At 44.9% G+C, this 17,780-nt stretch overlaps 1 long non-coding RNA gene across 1 annotated transcript in view; it reads left to right on the top strand.

The window, feature by feature from the left end:
* LOC307190766 overlaps window positions 1-17,780 on the top strand; it is a 441,469-nt gene that overhangs the window by 392,866 nt on the left and 30,823 nt on the right. The window contains exon 3 of the long non-coding RNA XR_013829533.1: window positions 10,400-10,531. This is a non-coding gene — a long non-coding RNA (uncharacterized lncRNA). The remainder of the gene's footprint in view (window positions 1-10,399; window positions 10,532-17,780) is intronic.

Raw genomic sequence — 17,780 nt, 5'->3', positions numbered from 1 at the left:
GAAAGACAGCTGAGCCACATAAGAACTGGAAAATCTATGTGCTGCTAGTCTCTTTGTCCATCCAACTGTTGCTCTCTGGAGACACATGGCCTCTTTTTTTTTTTTTTTTTTTGCTGTACACGGGCCTCTCACTGTTGTGACCTCTCCCGTTGCGGAGCACAGGCTCCAGACACGCAGGCTCAGTGGCCATGGCTCACGGGCCCAGCCGCTCCACGGTATGTGGGATCTTCCCGGACCAGGGCACGAACCCGCGACCCCTGCATCGGCAGGTGGACTCTCAACCACTGCGCCACCAGGGAAGCCCCACATGGCCTCTTGTATCTGCTAGAAATTGACATTCTTTTTTTTTTCTTTCTCTCTCTGGACCATTTTCTCTACAAGGCTCTTCCTTCCTGAAACCTCATAATATCCGTCTGCATGGAGCTCTTCGTTGCCATAATACTGACTCTATTTGCACCTTGACCTGACATCTCCCTTGCCCATGGCCATCTGACAACATCTGGGTCTCTTCGTTCAAGTTCTGAAGACAGAATCTGATATTCATTCAGGGTCAGTTCTGACTGAGAGTGGAAGTCACCTCATACAAATATTATTCTATCCTTTCTGGACTCTAGGGTGGCAGCAGGGTTTGGGGAGGCACTTCCAAAGAAAGGAGAATGACCTTAGCAGACTCCCCAAATATATTTACTACATACCTGAGAGGATGAAGGTAGAAATAGCTTAGGTAGAATCTAGCCTAAAACCTCAAAGAATCATAAACAGAACAAATAAGGTTCTAGTACCCCCTCAAGTATTTATATTCTATGATTTTTTTTCCTCTCTTGTACAAACCATTTTCGTATGTGAATATACATCTCACGTACAACACTCAGACTGGGTTTGAATGCCAGTGGTGTGTCCCATAAGCTCTATATTTTTATCAGTAAAATGAGGGTCTTTTTCCCTGACTTCCTAGAATAGTGAGAACCTGCTATGTGCCAGGCATTGTGCTCAACCCAGGAGACATGATCTGTGCCCAAGAAGCCAGTATAATTGCAGGGGAAATAGATCAGTTCAAACAAATAATTATTCTACCGCAGAGTTTTCAAGGTGTGGTCAGATGACTCCCCATTTATGGTGGAGCAATGGGACTCCAATATTAGGATACACAAGAATCTCCTGGGGTTTTGCCTTAAATGCATATTCCCAGGCCTCACCCTAGATATACTCAGCCAGAAGTTCTGGTGTTGGAACCCAAGAACGTGTATTTTAAGCAAGCCCCCAGGAAATTCCAGAGTGCAATGTTTGAGAACCGCTGCTCTATCTCCGAAGAGTCACAGTTGAGGCCATGCTGTGGCCGTAGGGATGGGAGGCTCTCTGCATAAAGTATCTAGAGAAGGCTTCTCCAAAGGTGACATTTGAGTTGAGTCCCAAATGTGTTTGCCAGGAAGAGAATGGGAGTAAGAGAACCCCAGGCAGAGGGAAAGCAAAAGCCCAGAAGCGTGAAAATGTCGACAGGTTTTGAGGCGGCAGAGAGTAGATGTTCCATCTAATTGGAACATTAAACTTTTGTAGAAAGAGTGGCAGGATATGAGCCCAGAGCCAGACTGGGAAAGGCCAAGTATGCAAGGCTTAAAAATAAAAGGTTCAATGGGACGGGGGGGTGGGGGGGGGGTCTTCCCTGGGGGCGCACTGGTTGGGAGTCCGCCTGCCAATACAGGGGACACGGGTTCGTACCCCAGTCCGGGAAGATCCCACATGCCGCAGAGCGGCTGGGCCCGTGGGCCATGGCCGCTGAGCCTGCGCGTCCGAAGCCTGTGCTCCGCAACGGCAGAGGCCACAGCAGTGAGAGGCCCGTGTACCACCAAAAAAAGGTTCAAGGGGTCCTTTAAAAGAGTTTCTCTGTATTTTCCTCTAATATTGTAGGGAAGGAACAATCATTTCTCCTCTACCCTTCTAGGGTCTTGGGGGAGAACGCCTTATAATTAAAGACAGATTAACAAGAGAAAAAGGGAAGTTTAATAGCATGTACACCTCCTGTACGCATGGGAGAGATATAGGAAAACTGATTAACTCCCGAAATGGTCCAAACCACCACCTTAAGTACCATCTCCAGCTAAAGACAAAAGAAGATTGAGTGGGAGGCAAGTTTGGGGGGGTTGTCAGGCAAAACACAGTAAACAAAGGTAAGGTTTTTTTATGCAGATTTAAGTCCATTCCTTCTCCACTGATAAATTTCTAGAGACTCAGTCATTCTTATTTTCTGGGTACAAAGAGGAAGACACCCTTACAAATGGAAATTTCCCTTATAAATGTAAATATCTCTTATAAAAGGGTAACTTCTTTTTTCAGAGCTTCTCCTGTGTCTGCTATTTCTTAAAATAATCAACTTAAAATAATTCTTATGTCCAAGAGGTACATTTTGGGGTGGAAAACTCTGTTCCCCTTTCATATCACTTCTCTGAAATTTACTTTTCCTGCCATTGCCCTGGCCCACGAAAGGCCGCCAGAATCTCAAAGCAACTGCTCATCCAACACTACTGTTAAAACAATATAGAGACAGAGGGCCTGGAGCTGGTTACAGATAATGTCACTGACTGGAAGGAGAATTGAAATGCATCCCGAGGGACTTCCCTGGTGGTGCAGTGGTTAAGAATCCGCCTGCCAATGCAGGGAACACAGGTTCGAGCCCTGGTCCAGGAAGATCACACATGCCGCGAAGCAACTAAGCCCGTGCACCACAACTACTGAGCCTGCGCTCCAGAGCCGGCGAGCCACAACTACTGAAGCCTGTGCACCTAGAGCCCGTGCTCCGCAAGAAGCCCGCGCACCGCAACAAAGAGTAGCCGCCGCTCGCCGCCGCTAGAGAGAGCCCGCGTGCAGCAACGAAGACCCAAGGCACACAAAAATAACTAAATAAATTTATTTTTTAAAAAAAAGAAAGAAAGAAATGCATCCCAAGATCTGTCAGCTCAGGGAAAAAGGAATCCATTCCTCAACCTTCTCTGGAAAGCCTTAGCAGACTGGGATTGCTTTGGCTGGAGTAATCGGAGTAATCATTCCAAGAGCTGCTTTGTTTCCCTGCCAAACTGGAGAGGCTGGTATTCTCCAACAGCTTCCTCCCCAAGCAGGAATATCAATGACCTTGAGCCAAACTTCCCTACTGCCTGCTGCCCTCCAAGGACCTGGCATTTTCATTTCAAAGTCTTCCAGATAGCCACATATAGTTAGATTAAGGGCAAAAACCCACACCCAGAAATGTTCTTTCTTTTTTTCTTTTAATGTCAATAGGGACAATTTGCTTTTAAAATAGTCACCTAAGGTATGATTGATAGGAAATTACTACTTGTCATTTCCGGCTCTGTGGGAAATGTCATTCAGTCAAACTTAACTAAGCCTTTTATTTCCTGTACTTGCACCCCCATGAACTGGGGCCTGTCAGCCGCTCGTTCCAGAAACAGCAGAGAGCTTGAGTATCCCGCGGTATTTTTCATAGAGCAATTCGTCCAGCCTAACAGATCAAATTTCCAGGTCTCTTTGTTCTCTCTTCATAAACATATACCCCTCCCAGAGCCGCATGTCCAAGCCTATTTCGGTACCAGTTAGAACAAAGAGCAAGGGCGTAATTTTTTGCCTTTCCTTCTCTTCACCAACTCTATCCACCACCTCCACCTAGCAACACCCCAGGAACCCTAGGCTTCCTAAGGGAATCAAATAACTTTCTGAAGTTCCAACATTTCCTCTCTCACCCTTCCAGCATGTAAGATTTTCAGGAGCCTGCTTTTAGGGCCAGGAGAGATTTTCATACAGACAGTCTGGGTATGTACATGATCAAGAGCAAAATCCGGCCTGCCAGGGCTCACATGAAAGGCAAGGACGTTGGAATCAGAATGACCAGGTTTTAAATTCTAATTCTCCCAGATACTAGCTGTGTCACCTTGACCAGTATTATTTTCCTAATGAAACCCCAATTTCCTCACATAGAATATGGAAATGATATTAACATCTGTCCAGTTTTCGAGTGAGAAGTAAATAAAATAATTGTAACAGACACTGTTGGTTGCCTGTTAAATTCTCAATTTTATTATCCCCTGGCACTTATATTTTTGAGGCTGGAAGAACTTAATACTCATTTTACCTTTCTTCCTTTCAGTGAGGGATGACCAGGTAACAGAGTTCTAGGCAGTGGGATATAAGCAGAAGTCTGAGGGAAGGTTTCTGCTTTCCTAATAAAAGGGATAGATGAAGCTGACTCTTTCCCCCTTTCCTCTACTTCCTGCTTTGAACAAAGATGTGATGTCTGGAGCTGCAGGAGCGATCTTGTGACCAAGAGAATCTGAGTCATCATCCCTGACATCATCAAGACATTGAACCCATGCTGAAGTCATCAATTCCAGATTTCTCGTGATGTGTAAAATTGAGCCTCTTTATTTAAGCAACCACGAGTTGAGTTTTCTGTTTCTTATCACCAAATGCATTTTTTAATAGATATTTATTGGAGTATAATTGCTTCACAATACCCTGTTAGTTTCTGTTGCACAACAAAGCGAATCAGCCATAAGCATACACATGTCCCCATATCCCCTCCCTCTTGAGCCTCCCTCCCACCCTCCCTATCCCACCCCTCTAGGTCATCGCAAAGCATCGAGCCAATCTCCCTGTGCTACGCTGCTGCTTCCCACCAACCAACTATTTTACATTCGGTAGTGTATATATATCAGTGCTACTCTCACTTCGCCCCTGCTTTGCCCTCCCACCCCATGTCATCAAGTCCATTCTCTGTGTCTACCTCTTTATTCCTGCCCTGCAACTAGGTTCATCAGTAGCATTTTTTTTTTAGATTCCAAATGCATTCTTGATAGGAGTAAGTGATATATCTAAAGCAGCTACAGTAGTCACCAGAGTTTGATAAATATTAGTTCTATTCTCTCCTCACTCCCCATATGTCTTCTCCCCAAAATGTAAAATCCTCATCTATATCATTGGGTTATTCACATTTAGGGTGGGATTTGGGCCCAGAATCTGAATCCAGATTGCCTTTCAAGACCTCTGTAATCTCTTTCTTCCTTCCAAGGCCACCTGCACACTGCTGTCAGAATCCCAGTCAATGCCAATCAAGCCAGTTAGTTATCCGCTACATGAGTCATGCTTGTTCTGCCCCCAGTGTTCCACTCTCCATTCCCGCCTTCCCTCATTCTCTTCCCTGTCCTCTCCTTCAGCCTGCTTGAATCTTCTCCATCCTTCAATTTCCAGCTGCAGCCCACCATCTCCCTGAGATACCTTTTCTGACATGGCCACAGCCAGGAACAAGAAGAGTCGTGTGGTAAAACATGGTTGCCCATTTGGCAACAGCAATGGGCAGACAGGAAAACGTGGCTAGTCAAGGGAGCCCTTGGAAAAGAGGGATCCAGAGTCTTTATGTCAATTACAAAAGACAAAGTTCTACAGGGTAGTTGCAAAGCCTCTGTCAAGGCTTGACTTCTGCTCCTGTAGTCATGAAAATAGAAGAGCTGGAGAGCCAAGGTCAACCAGAGGCTGCCCTCAAGGTGGCAAGAAGAGGCATCCAGGGAGTGCAGGAAAGACAGGAAGCACAAAGCAGGCAGAAGCCCTGGGGCTCCACGAGGTCCTTGGCCAAAGAAAAGGGGGATTGAATTGCCAAAGCTTTGGAAGACTTCTTCCCCGCCTGCCACAATCCCTCAGTACAGGAAGGGTGGTGAATTACGGGGTGGTTAGCCAGATAAACAATGAAAGATAACAGGATAGCCCATATTGGCCCTTCAGGTAGAATTCCTGGGGCAGGTCAGCAGCTGCCTGCAGACCAGTTGTGCTCATCTTGAGTAAATTGTGACACCTACTGGTTTACAAGGGAGAAAATGCAGACTTCAGGGTTCAGTAAAAAGTTGCCTGGTGCTGACCTAGTGCAAATGACTCCCAAATGGACTAGGTTCTTTGCTAATGAGATAGTGTGTGTCCTAGAGCTACTATGGCCACAGGCAGATTCAGCTTTCTAGGGCCAGAGTTGTTTCCAAAGTTCTGGAAGAACAATAGAAGTGAGTGGGTGAGCCACTCTGACAGGAAGTTGTCACAGAGGTGGACTGAGCACAGAGAGACTTGATTTTAGATTCTACCATTACTTTTGCCTCTTCGCGGCCTGGGAATATTAAGCAAATCGCTTCTTTTGTTTTGTCGTTGTTATTTATCTTTTTATAGGTATTCATAATCTTTATTCCACCTACCTTACAGTTTTATGTGTAAGAAATCAAAAGAAATGTGCTTAGCAAAGCCACAAATGTGTTTGTTTTTCAAGTGTTATTTGAGCATCTAGCCCATGCTAACTACCACAGTACATATACACATATACGTACACATCCAAAAGGACAATTCGTTCAGAAGGAATACTAGGTGAGAGTGTGAACGCCGGGGAGCTGCAAAGCGTTGCATTGCTTTCAGGCTTTGGGTATACGGGCGGGAGTGGGCAGAGTGGAGCTGGAGAGGGGAGTTCGGAACCAGATAATGAAGAGCCTTACAGGCCACGCTAAGGAATCTGGATTTTATTCAGTACACGGTGGGAGTAGCTGAAATATTTCAAAAGGGGTAATATGATCGCAGTTGCCTTTTAGTTAGGTCATTCTAGAAGGACAGTTAGAGAGCAGCTGGGAGATCAGTGAAGAGACTTTTGGAAGAGTCCAGACAGGTAATGGTAAAGACCTGACTTAAGGAAAGAGAAGAGATGAGAGGCCTGAGTGAATTAAAAATATAATTAGGACGCACAATCAACAAGACTTATGGACCAATTTAACGAGGGGAGCAAAAAAGAGCAAATGATCCAGAATTTGATTTGGGTGATCGGGTAGATTATTGAGCCACGCACTGATTCAAAGAACAAGTTTCCAACAAGAAAAGACCCAGCAAGGTTCTGTACATATTTCATCCGTGGTTTCTACGCAGCCACGTTGACCCTGTTTCTTGATATTATGGAACACGTCATTTCCTCATGCACAGGCCACCTGAAGGTTTATACAGTCATCCCAAACCTTTGTTTTTCATTTCCGAACAACTCGCATATTGATCTGGCATTGCCATTGGTTCCCTCCAGCTTCCCAAGGATTTCATCACATGGTCAAGCTGCCTCCCTTCCCTAGCTTTTTCCTGGCCCACCAACCTCTCCAACAGGGTGACTCAGACCATCGAGCAAACAAGTCTGCAATCAGCAGCTTCACGAATGGAGCTGGAGCTCAGAGCAGAATCTCTGCCAGAAGTCTACATTTGAGAATAATCAGCACAGATTTTGTATAAGGGCAGCACTGAGAAGAGTTGAACTCACCCAGGGTAAGAAGACTACGGCAGAGACGAAACTCTGAGGAACAAGAACTATTAAGAGAAGAGCAAAAGGCAGAGGGAGAAGAGCTGGTGAAGGTCTGAGCAGGACCCAGAGATATGGGAGGAAAATCATGAGAAACTCAAGGGAGGAGGGAATTGAACAAGCTGTGCTCAGAGACATCAGGCACCACAGAGAAATCAGGACTGAAATCTGAGTTGGAGGGTGAGGGGTTGTGGGTGTCTGGTGGGTTTCTGTGGACTGTGGTGGGAGCGGTAGAAGATGAAGTGAGGAAGTGGAAATGAAGTTTTGTGAAGACAACTCTTTCCAAAAAATCGTGAAAGAGAGAAAGAGAGATGGGGCAGTAGCTAAAGGTAGAATGAAAGTATCTTGGGTTTTTCTTCTTGAACATTTGCGCATGTACTGAAGCAGCATGTAGTGAAGTGCACATATTGTAGTTCAAGTTCTAGAACCAGTCCCAGCTCCACACAAAAGCTGTGTGACCTTGGGTATATTCCTTAACTACTCGGGATCCCATTTTACGCATCTGTAAGGTGGAGATGATAACAATACTAACTATGCGAGGTTGTGAGTATTAAATAAGTTACAAGATGGCAAGTGCATAGATAATGCCTGACCCATTGTAAACAATAAATATTAGCTGGTTTCGTTGTTGATATTCCTACTTGATAATAAGAAAGAGCATTAAAAGTAGACACTGAATGGGCTTCCCTGGTGGCGCAGTGGTTGAGAGTCCGCCTGCCGATGCAGGGGACACGGGTTCGTGCCCCGGTCCGGGAAGATCCCACATGCCGCGGAGCGGCTGGGTCCGTGAGCCATGGCCGCTGAGCCTGCGCATCCGGAGCCTGTGCTCTGCAACGGGAGAGGCCACAACAGTGAGAGGCCCGCGTACCGCAAAAAAAAAAAAAAAAAGTAGACACTGAAGATACAGGAAAGATAATGAATTAGTGATGGAGCAAAGTTCCTGTGGAGGCAGAAGGAGATGGAGCAGAGCATGGAGAGGGGGGTCAGCATTAAACAGGAGGAGGGACCACCCTCTTCGCTTCCACTGGGAGAATCAGAGGAAAGCACCAGTGGGGCTCAGATTCAGATGTGTTTGTCTTAGGTTCCAGGGTACGGAAGGTTGAGAGAGCCTCTATTTCAATCTGTCAGGTACAAAACAAGTTCATCTGCTGAGAATGAAGAAGGAAGTGATGAGATGGGGAGATGGTTGGCAACAGAAGAGTGAGTTAGGAAGGTCTGATCTTCCTGCTACGAAGAGTGGAGAAAGAGCTGTGGAAAGTGTAGGGCTGAGGTGTGGATCTGGGGAAACGTCTGAGATTCTCCCAGAGCACCAACCTGTGAATTTTCTTGGTGCTCTCAACAGCCTGTGGAGAAGTGGAAATGACTATTGGTTGGATTGCTCCATGGTTGAGACTTTGCTAAGAGGCTGCGACAGAAAATTAAAGAGACAAGGACATTTAGAGTGGTGAAGTGGTAGACCAGAAAGTCCAGGCTGGAAGGCAAAAGCGGAGGATATAAATATAGGAGAGGAAGAAAATGGGACATCAAAGGAACTGAGGTCTCGACCACTGAAGTGAGATAATGACAGATGGGCGGAAAGGAGCTGGTGACCAGAGGAGTTGAAAATGGGTGTCATCAATTAAAGAAGACCACAAATTCTTTGCTGTTTCCCCCACTGAGAAGTGGAGTCTAATTTCCCTCCTCTTGGGCATAGTGATTAGTTTAACCAGTAGAATGTGGTATAAGTGGTGAGCTGGCTGTCACAGCCTGGGTCATGAGAAGCCTTGTAGCTTCCACGTGGACCTCTTGGAACACTTGCTCTTTGAGTCCTGAGCAACCTTATAAGTCCAGTTATTCTGAGGCCACCATGCTGGGACACCACATGGGGAGGCCACAAGAAGAGGTCCTGGGGCTACAAGAAGAGAGAGGTGTCTAGCCAGCCCTCTGCCATTCCAGGCCCAGCTGTTTGAATTACGCTGCTGAGGCCTCAGATGTCATGGAGCAAAGACTCAGTTGTCCTTACTGAGCTTTGACCACCTTGCAGATGCAGGAGAAAAACAAATGATTGTTGCTGTTTGGGGTGGTTTATTAAGCAGCACTAAATAACCAGAAAAATTGGAGTTAAGCTTTTGGAGGTGGTTCAGTCTAGGCTGAAGACAAGAGCCAGGGAATAGCCATGATGACATGGGTGGGAGAAGAAAATAAAAGTGAAACTTGGCAGGGTCAAGAAAGCCACACAGGAAAAAGAAACCCTCACTCAGGACACCGAGAACATCAGATCACAGAGGGGGGATGAAAAGAGACTTGTCAGATGTGCAAACCCAATAAGAGAATAGTTTCTTTCTCAAGTACCATAGAAACATCTATTTTTATTTGCACACACTTAATAGGTATCAATCTAACTGTTCATGAAAACTGGTCCCAAGGAACATACTTGGCAAGTATTTAAATTTAGAGTGTATGATGTTGCCCTAGGTGATCATTCTATAAATGTGAAATGATAAATTGCATTTCTTTAAAATGGTGTTCTTGAATACAGATGTTCTATTACTCAACTGATTCCACCACCACCCCCTCAACTCCCATGTATTGCCACATATAGTCCTGTTTCCCTTGTGATGAAAAATATTCAACAAGTTGGTGTGGAGCATCTGCTATGTGACAGACTCTGTTGTTAGGTATCGGACTTCGATTTGTGTTCATGGAATAATGTCCATCTTTGGGGACTGTAATGGAGGTGTTTATCAAACACTGACTGTATGCCAGGTCGTCTACTATGCACTTTACAAACCTTATCCCAATCAAACAGCGACAACGAGTAAGTTCTATTTCAGGCGGGGCTCAATCAGAGAAACAGAACCACTATAAATATAGAAAAGGATTTGTTACGTGCATTCAGCCTTATGAAATCATGAGAGCTGGTTGCATTCACATCTGATGCTGGAGCATGAAGTCCTTAGGGGAGGTAGTCAGGAAGGGAAGATGAATATAGACTGGGGGAGAGAAAGAATGAACTGAAACCCCACAAGAATGGACTGAAATCATATCAGGTTTTTTGCTTCTGATCTTGTCCTGCAGATGCCAGGGCCTTGTCCGGAAGCTAAACCAGACACACCTGGCCTGGGGTCAGAGAAGTGAAGGAGGATCTAGCAGAGGGGAGAGTCAGTGCAGGCCTGGTTACTACTTCCCACCAATCAGGTGAGCCAGCAGGTAAGTGACAACGTGTGTGAACTACAAAATGCCTGCTGCTTCACTTGCACTTGGCAAATCTCCCAGTGGAATCTCTGCCGGGGCCCACTGTAACCGGAAACATACAGGAAGGGGAATTCTGGGAAATGTAATTCAACCCCACCAAGTTGTACCATTATAAGCCACGACAGATACTATTCAAACAACAGCGCTGTAGTAGTGAGTAGACACTACCATCATCCAGGTTTTAACAAAGGCAGAAACTGAGGCTCTGTTCTCAGAAACTGATGCTCTGAGCATACAGACTTGGACCTGCTTGATGCCAAAGCCTATATGTTGAGCCATCACACAGGCATTCTTTGCTTCCACTTCAGGAAAGTTCAAAATGCTGGGCAGACAACAAAACACTTCCATCTCTTAAGCTCCCAGTTTGGCCCATAGGTAGGCAAAGGACTCAGGACCTATGAGCTCTTCAGAGGCCTAAATGAGAGGCGTAAGACCTGACAAAGAAAATATATTGGCTGCAAAATACAAAAAGAAAACTTAAATACAAACTAAATGCACCTAATTATATGTCAGCACATCTTCGACTCATCTACAACTTACCACTTGAAATTTTGAATAAATTTTATATCATGTAAGATTTAGGTGGATTAATGTGGATTATGTGACAAAATCTGAGATGAGAGTACTAAAACTAAGAGTGCCTAGGGCCTACCAGTTTCCTCTGGACAGAGGAAAATTTGTGGGGCAGGGTGGAGGGCTGATACTGGAAAACCTATTTTGGAGATCACATTTGGGGCAGACACTGCGGTCCTGTCTTCTTCAGCAATCTGAAGTTGCAGATGCGGCGAGACAAGCAAAAACGCTACCTGATATTCACTCGGGTTTTATATAAAATGAAGCAGAAACGTGCAACCTTGGACTTGGCACAATGCCCACCTTGCTGATATGTCTGGAGCGTTTTAAACATATCACTGCAGGTGGCTGAATGAGAAAGAAACCAGAAACACACAGATTAAATTTAGCAGCAGATTGAATTGCGCTCACCAAGACGTTTGCCTCCCTGTCTGTTCCCTCTTCATCTTAGCTCAGGCTGCAAGATGCCTAATCACAGAAGGCAGCCTTCTAGCAAATTCAGTTAGACAGGGAGAGCCTTGCGGGGGTTAATGGATATGAGAGATGGAAAGAGACATAACTTCTTCACAGAAATAGCCACGAGCATTGGGGGTAAGGTTCAGCTCTCCTCCAGACAAAGATCATCCTTCTCTGGGGGCCAGATATTCCCACAGGTGTGGCAGCTTCAGGTCCCAGGTGTTGGGGAAAGGGGACCAGTTCACTATGAGACAGAAATACACCCTTCCAGTTGGGTTTCTGCCTCTGCAGGACTTCTGCTCCATGCGATTGCACAAGCATTAGTGTCCTGATCTTTATGGATATATGACACTTGCTCTGAATGCTCAAAATGCTCTTACATGGTGGCAACGGATAACTGTCATGGACTGAGCATTTACCATGCATCAAGAGCTATCCTAAGTCAGTCTATCTTCTGTCTTCACAACGCTTGTTCTTAACCACTATGATAAACTGACCTCATGTAACCTGGGACTGTCACCCCACCACCACTACCACCTGCTAGGTGCTCACTGCTTACCCAACATAGAGGGCACCCCACTTGAGCTTGACCTTCTGCATTAAGGAGGAAGTTGGTACCTCCCCCTCCTCCCCTCCAGATGCTCACATTCTAAGACATGATGATACATGAATACTCGACCTGTCACAGGGCTGTGCCTGTCTCACCCGTGTTACCTTGTCGAAAATGACCTGGGTCTCTTTCTCTCTTTTTTTTTTTTTTTTTTTTTTTTTTTTTGCGGTACGCAGCCCTCTCACTGTTGTGGCCTCTCCCGTTGCGCAGCACAGGCTCTGGACGCGCAGGCTCAGTGGCCATGGCTCACGGGCCCAGCCGCTCTGCGGCATGTGGGATCTTCCCAGACCGGGGCACGAACCCGTGTCCCCTGCATCGGCAGGCGGACTCTCAACCACTGTGCCACCAGGGATGCCCGTCTCTTTCTCTTGAGACCTCAGACAGGGATTACTTGTTAATCTCAAATTTAATTGAATTGAAACATCTATCAAGAGGTAGTATTGGTTAAGAGTGTGGTCTTTGTTGCAGTACAGCCTGAGTTTGAACTCCTGCCTTACCATTTATGGTCTCTCATGTGTGGTCTTTGGCAACTACTTAAAATCCCTGTTACCCTCAGTTTTCTCAACTTTAAAATAGATATTATAATAATAGTGCCTCACATAGGCTGCTGTGAGGAATAACAGATGTAAAATACTTCGTGTAATATGTGCCGCATACTCTGCTCTCAATACATATTAGCAATGTCTCTTATAATTAGGTGTTAATAAATATGCTAGGCAATGAATAAGACATTATCCCCAACTTTCAGTAGCTCACAGTTCAATGGAGGAAGCAGTTACTAAAACCTGTAACTATAATACAATAGGGTGAGTACTAGATTTATGATGGTTCAAAACCTTCTTTCTGCCCCCAAACTCCTGAGGTATAAGATGAACTCCCATGAGGAGCAGTGGCTCATTACAGGACAGGCATGGGTGATGCTTAAGGATAAAGGAAATGGGAGGTCATCCTACGTCCCATTTCCCACTTTCCAATCAGCCCAAACTACCTGTGCAACTCTGATGACATGATATAGATTAGAGCCCACTTCCTCTTTCAACAAAAGTTTGATAAACACACATGTGCAAGATCCTGTTTTAGGCACTGCATAGTGTTTGCAAGCTAGCCAGAAAGACAACATTGAACAAAAACTTGCAAGGGCGCTGAACGTCAGAAAGTAGAGACGTTGGTGCCAAGAAGTTTAAAACTTCCTGAAGGACATGAGACCAAGGTTTGAGTAGGAGTTAGTTCAGAAAGGGACCGAGAAACCTTAAAAGCATGTTTATCAAAATAAAAGAAACCTCACCCCAAATTATAACCCATACTATCCTTAAAATGCTGATGTATAAACAGGTGCAGAATCCTTTAAGATGCAGGTCGGGGATAGAATTCTAGCTCATCCGTAAGAGTTTGAAAAACTATCTCATGAATGAAACTGACACTAAAATCCTAAGGGATACTATTATAATTTGTAGCCTTAATATGGAAAAGGAAATAGTAAATAGTTATAATATATAATAGTACAGCTATAAACACAGTTTGGTGTAATGTGAGTCATCGATATGAATATAAAAATACATGTAAGCATATATACACAATATATCTTGGATTTCTTCCTCTCTGCCCCTGGAATTTCTCTTAGGGTTGGCAATGACCACTCTTATCTCATGAATTATTAAATCAAAGACCATTGTATATTCACTCTTGATATAATGAGCCAATAAGCTAATTAAATAAAGCTGCCCCCTTGATTGTCCTCCTAGACCTACCAAACCTTCCTGCCCTGAACAGGCCACTGCCATTTCAATTCTAGTCATGTCCTTCTGGCTGTCTCTACTGTCTCCTAAGAAATGTCATCTGGGGAAGTCACATCCTCCCTCACATCTGGGAGATTAATGGACCCATCACAGCCTGGGTCAGAGGCAGCCTGGGAGGAGGCTCTTCGTGGGCCCTGAGTTACTTAGAAAGGGAGTGAGGAAGAGTTCAAATAGAAAAGTCTACAAATATATTTGTATTAGATAAAAGAGGAAGCTGACTATACAAAGGAACAGTCTTGATACTGTGAAGACAGAGTGACAAAGTGCCCAAGAAAAGGACAGCACCTCCCCATCCCCATAGACTGGCATTTGGGAAGGTCAAGGCCTTGAGCAGGTATCAGGGCCACATGTCAACAGAAGTAATGGAAGTAATCAAGGCAGTAAGGGTTTTAGAATCAGGCAGACCTGAATTTGAAACCCTGCTTTACCACTCAGTAGCTGTGTATTTTTGTACAGGTAACCTCTCTGGGGTGTTTCCCTGGTGGCGCAGTGGTTAAGAATCCACCTGCCAATGCAGGGAACACAGGTTCGAGCCCTGGTCTGGGAAGATCCCACTTGCCACGGAGCAACTAAGCATGTGCGCCACAACTACTGAGCCTGCTCTCTAGAGCCCACGAGCCACAACTACTGAGCCCACGTGCCACAACTACTGAAGCCCACACACCTAGGGCCCGTGCTCCGCAACAAGAGAAGCCACCGCAATGAGAAGCCCGCGCACTGCAACAAAGAGTAGCCCCCGCTCGCCACAACTAGAGAAAGCCCGTGAGCAGCAGCAAAGACCCAATGCAGCCAAAAAATAGATTATTTATTTATTTATTTTTAAACTCTCTGATTTTATATCTAAAAAGAAGAGAGGAATAATATTTAATTTATAGGGAGGTGGTAGTGAGGATTACAAACAATTTATTGAAGCCAATGGATCTTGAATCAGAAAACTCAACTCAAACTATTTTAAGCTTAAAGGAAATGAATGCAACATCCTACTAGGAAGTCAAGGGAAGAAGAGGCCTAGGGACTCCAGGGACTCCACAACATTGTCAAGACTGTTTTCTTCTGTGTGTTGACCCCATTCACATCTACTGCAGACGGCTTTGCTCCATGCAGCAGGGAGGGGAAAGGAGGAGAAATGGCTGATAATCTGCTAGGAGGGAGATAGAGCCTCTCTTGCCCAGGCTCTGTATATGACAGAGGGCTTTGAGAAGAGGGCTTTGATGGGTCCAGCTTGGGTCCGTGCTCAACCCTGTAACAACCACTGTGGCCAGGGATGTGGGGTATGAGAATAAGCCAGGCCAAGTCTCAAGCACACCCTGAAGCTGGTGGGTGCGATTCCTGGGTTCCAATCAGCACATTCCGTGAAGCACTTTAACCTCTTGGTCTTTCCGCATTTGAAAAGTGCAACTATCGTCATACAGAGATGGGAAGAATGTGTTACTGAAATACGATATCCCCCTTGGCACTTCAAACTGCTGGATAAATGTGGAGACATTAATCTGTCATGATTTCCACTGTGAGATAATCACCATCCAGTAACAAAACAGATTAAAAGGTAGATGCCTTTTGTCTTGGGCCATTCTTTTATGCATATGTTTTATTATTTCATTCATTTATTGAGCATTTACTATGTGCCAGACCTGGGTTATGCACTTCATGGGCATTATATTGTTTAGTCTTCACAATAACCTTATGAGGCACTATTATTAATCCCACTGCGTGGTAAGAAAACTGAGGCTCAGGGTGGTTAAGTAACTTGCCTAATACTTCACAGAAGTGGTCTTGAATACGGGTCAAGTCAAAGGCCATGCTCTTATCCACTAGGCTACCACTTGGTAGAGGTACGAATAAAACAGAAGAGCATAGGAAAATAGTGATTAATTTCGTCCAGGGCAAGTCTTCAAGGATAAGTTAGGATTTGCCCAGCAGGGAATATGGTAAAGGGCACTCGAGGCAGAGGAAAGACGGTGTGAAAAGACCATATGTGCAACTAATGCTGTTGTTCAATGTTTCGCATCCAAGTGCAGAGTCCCAGTAACTCAAACTATGAGAGGGGGCAGTCTGAGTTAGTGAAAGATCTGAACTATGTTCATTTGTAAACAAAACTACATGCAGTTTTATTACATTTAGTATGTTCACAAGCAAAATTCTCGAAAAAAGAAAAAATTGTCAAGTGATCTACCTGTTTAATTTTAGTGCAAACTATTTTGGGCCCTACTGACATCAGTGGATGGACCCCCAACCTTTCCTGAATTGTCTTACTAGGCATTATACACCCTTTCTCTCTTTGAATTCTTACAGCTATGTTTCCCAGCCTACATCTGTTAATCTGCTTATGAAGACCTACATAAGTCCGAAAGCACCCGTTTCAGTAATATAAATGAAGTTTAATTTTCATTAAATGAGTTTTTAAATCAGAGATGACAATTACTGCCTTTGACAAAAACAGAGAAAAATTTAAATAATGATGGGAAGTAAAAGAGAAAAATTGAATTTCTTCTTTCCGGTGATAAGCTGCTTCTCCCCTATACCTCAGTACATAGTGCTCCCATCTACCCAGTGGATCAAGTAGGAAGCTGAGGCAACATCCTACACCCTCCATACCTTCATTCTCTGTCCCTGCCCCTTCATGCAGTCCCCACGCTCTGTGAATTCTGCCTCTTCATAGTTTGTACCCTGCCGCTCCATACCCTTCCCTCTGTCACCGCATCAGTTCAGGATTCAGCATCCTTCTCCTCCCTGCTCCTGGTCTTGCTACTGTCCTCTCCATCCTCTGGAGTGAGTTCTTTAATACGCAATGCTGTCAAGTATCTCACATCACTAGCGAGAGTAATTGGTCCAGGCAAGGCTAAGCAGAACTTCGCTAGAACCTTCGCTAGAACTGTGACACAGGCTGAAAAATTAAATACCCTCTCACTTCTTCTGCCAGTTGGGGAAGGCTGTATGCAAAAGGTGAGGCTAAGGTCAACACTCAAAAAGCAGATGAGAAACGGAGCATCCTGGCTACGCCAAAGCCTTGGTTCTCATCCCTAATCTGATTTCTTACAGTTACCACTATATCTTTGTCAACTGCAGAAGCCGGTAAATTACTCTTTTGCTTAAAGACAAATGAACAAAAAATAATGATGATTGTGTCCATGCCTGGATCCTCACTAAGTCCCCATTATTTTGAGGATGAAGTTCAAGCTTGTAAGACTGGCAAGCTAAGCCCTTTTTGGCATGTCTTCTTTCTCCCATCTCAGTCTGATCTCACCATGCTCACCTTACCGCAACCAAAGTTTAAAGCTGCCTCCCTACTGAGCTGTGTTTTATTGTTGTTATTGGTGTCGTAATTATTGTTTCTGTTGTTGACGCACTGGCTTCACCAGACTCTCTTCTGGTGCTAGACCTTTGTACTCCACATAACCATACTTTTATCTGCTGAGCTAAGCCTTCCAAAGGCGCCTTCCTGACCAAAACCTCTTCCCTATGTGTCCTTAGCCTCTAAACTCAGCTCTATCACAGCAAAATAAACACACCATTTTGTAGATCTCTTTACTTTTCTCTCCTCTGTTTACCTTCTCCCGTTCAATGAAAGCAGAGAAGGACTGTATCCTTCTTCTCCGTAACTGACATAGTGTTGGTTCATAAACTGGCCCCCATATGCAGAGGGCAAGGAGAGACAAGAGAAAGAGGCAGACCACTCCAGATGGGTAGGTGGCAGGTTAATAAGCAGGGGAACTTAACATATGAGCCTTGTCTTGGGGGCTGCAAGATGAGTAGATCTCTGCACCTGCCC

The sequence above is a fragment of the Stenella coeruleoalba genome (genome assembly GCF_951394435.1).
Source record: "Stenella coeruleoalba genome assembly, chromosome: 8".
NCBI classification, from domain to species: Eukaryota; Metazoa; Chordata; class Mammalia; order Artiodactyla; family Delphinidae; genus Stenella; species Stenella coeruleoalba.
Note: the sequence above shows the minus strand (reverse complement) of the source record. Positions and strands in the feature narration are given on the sequence as shown.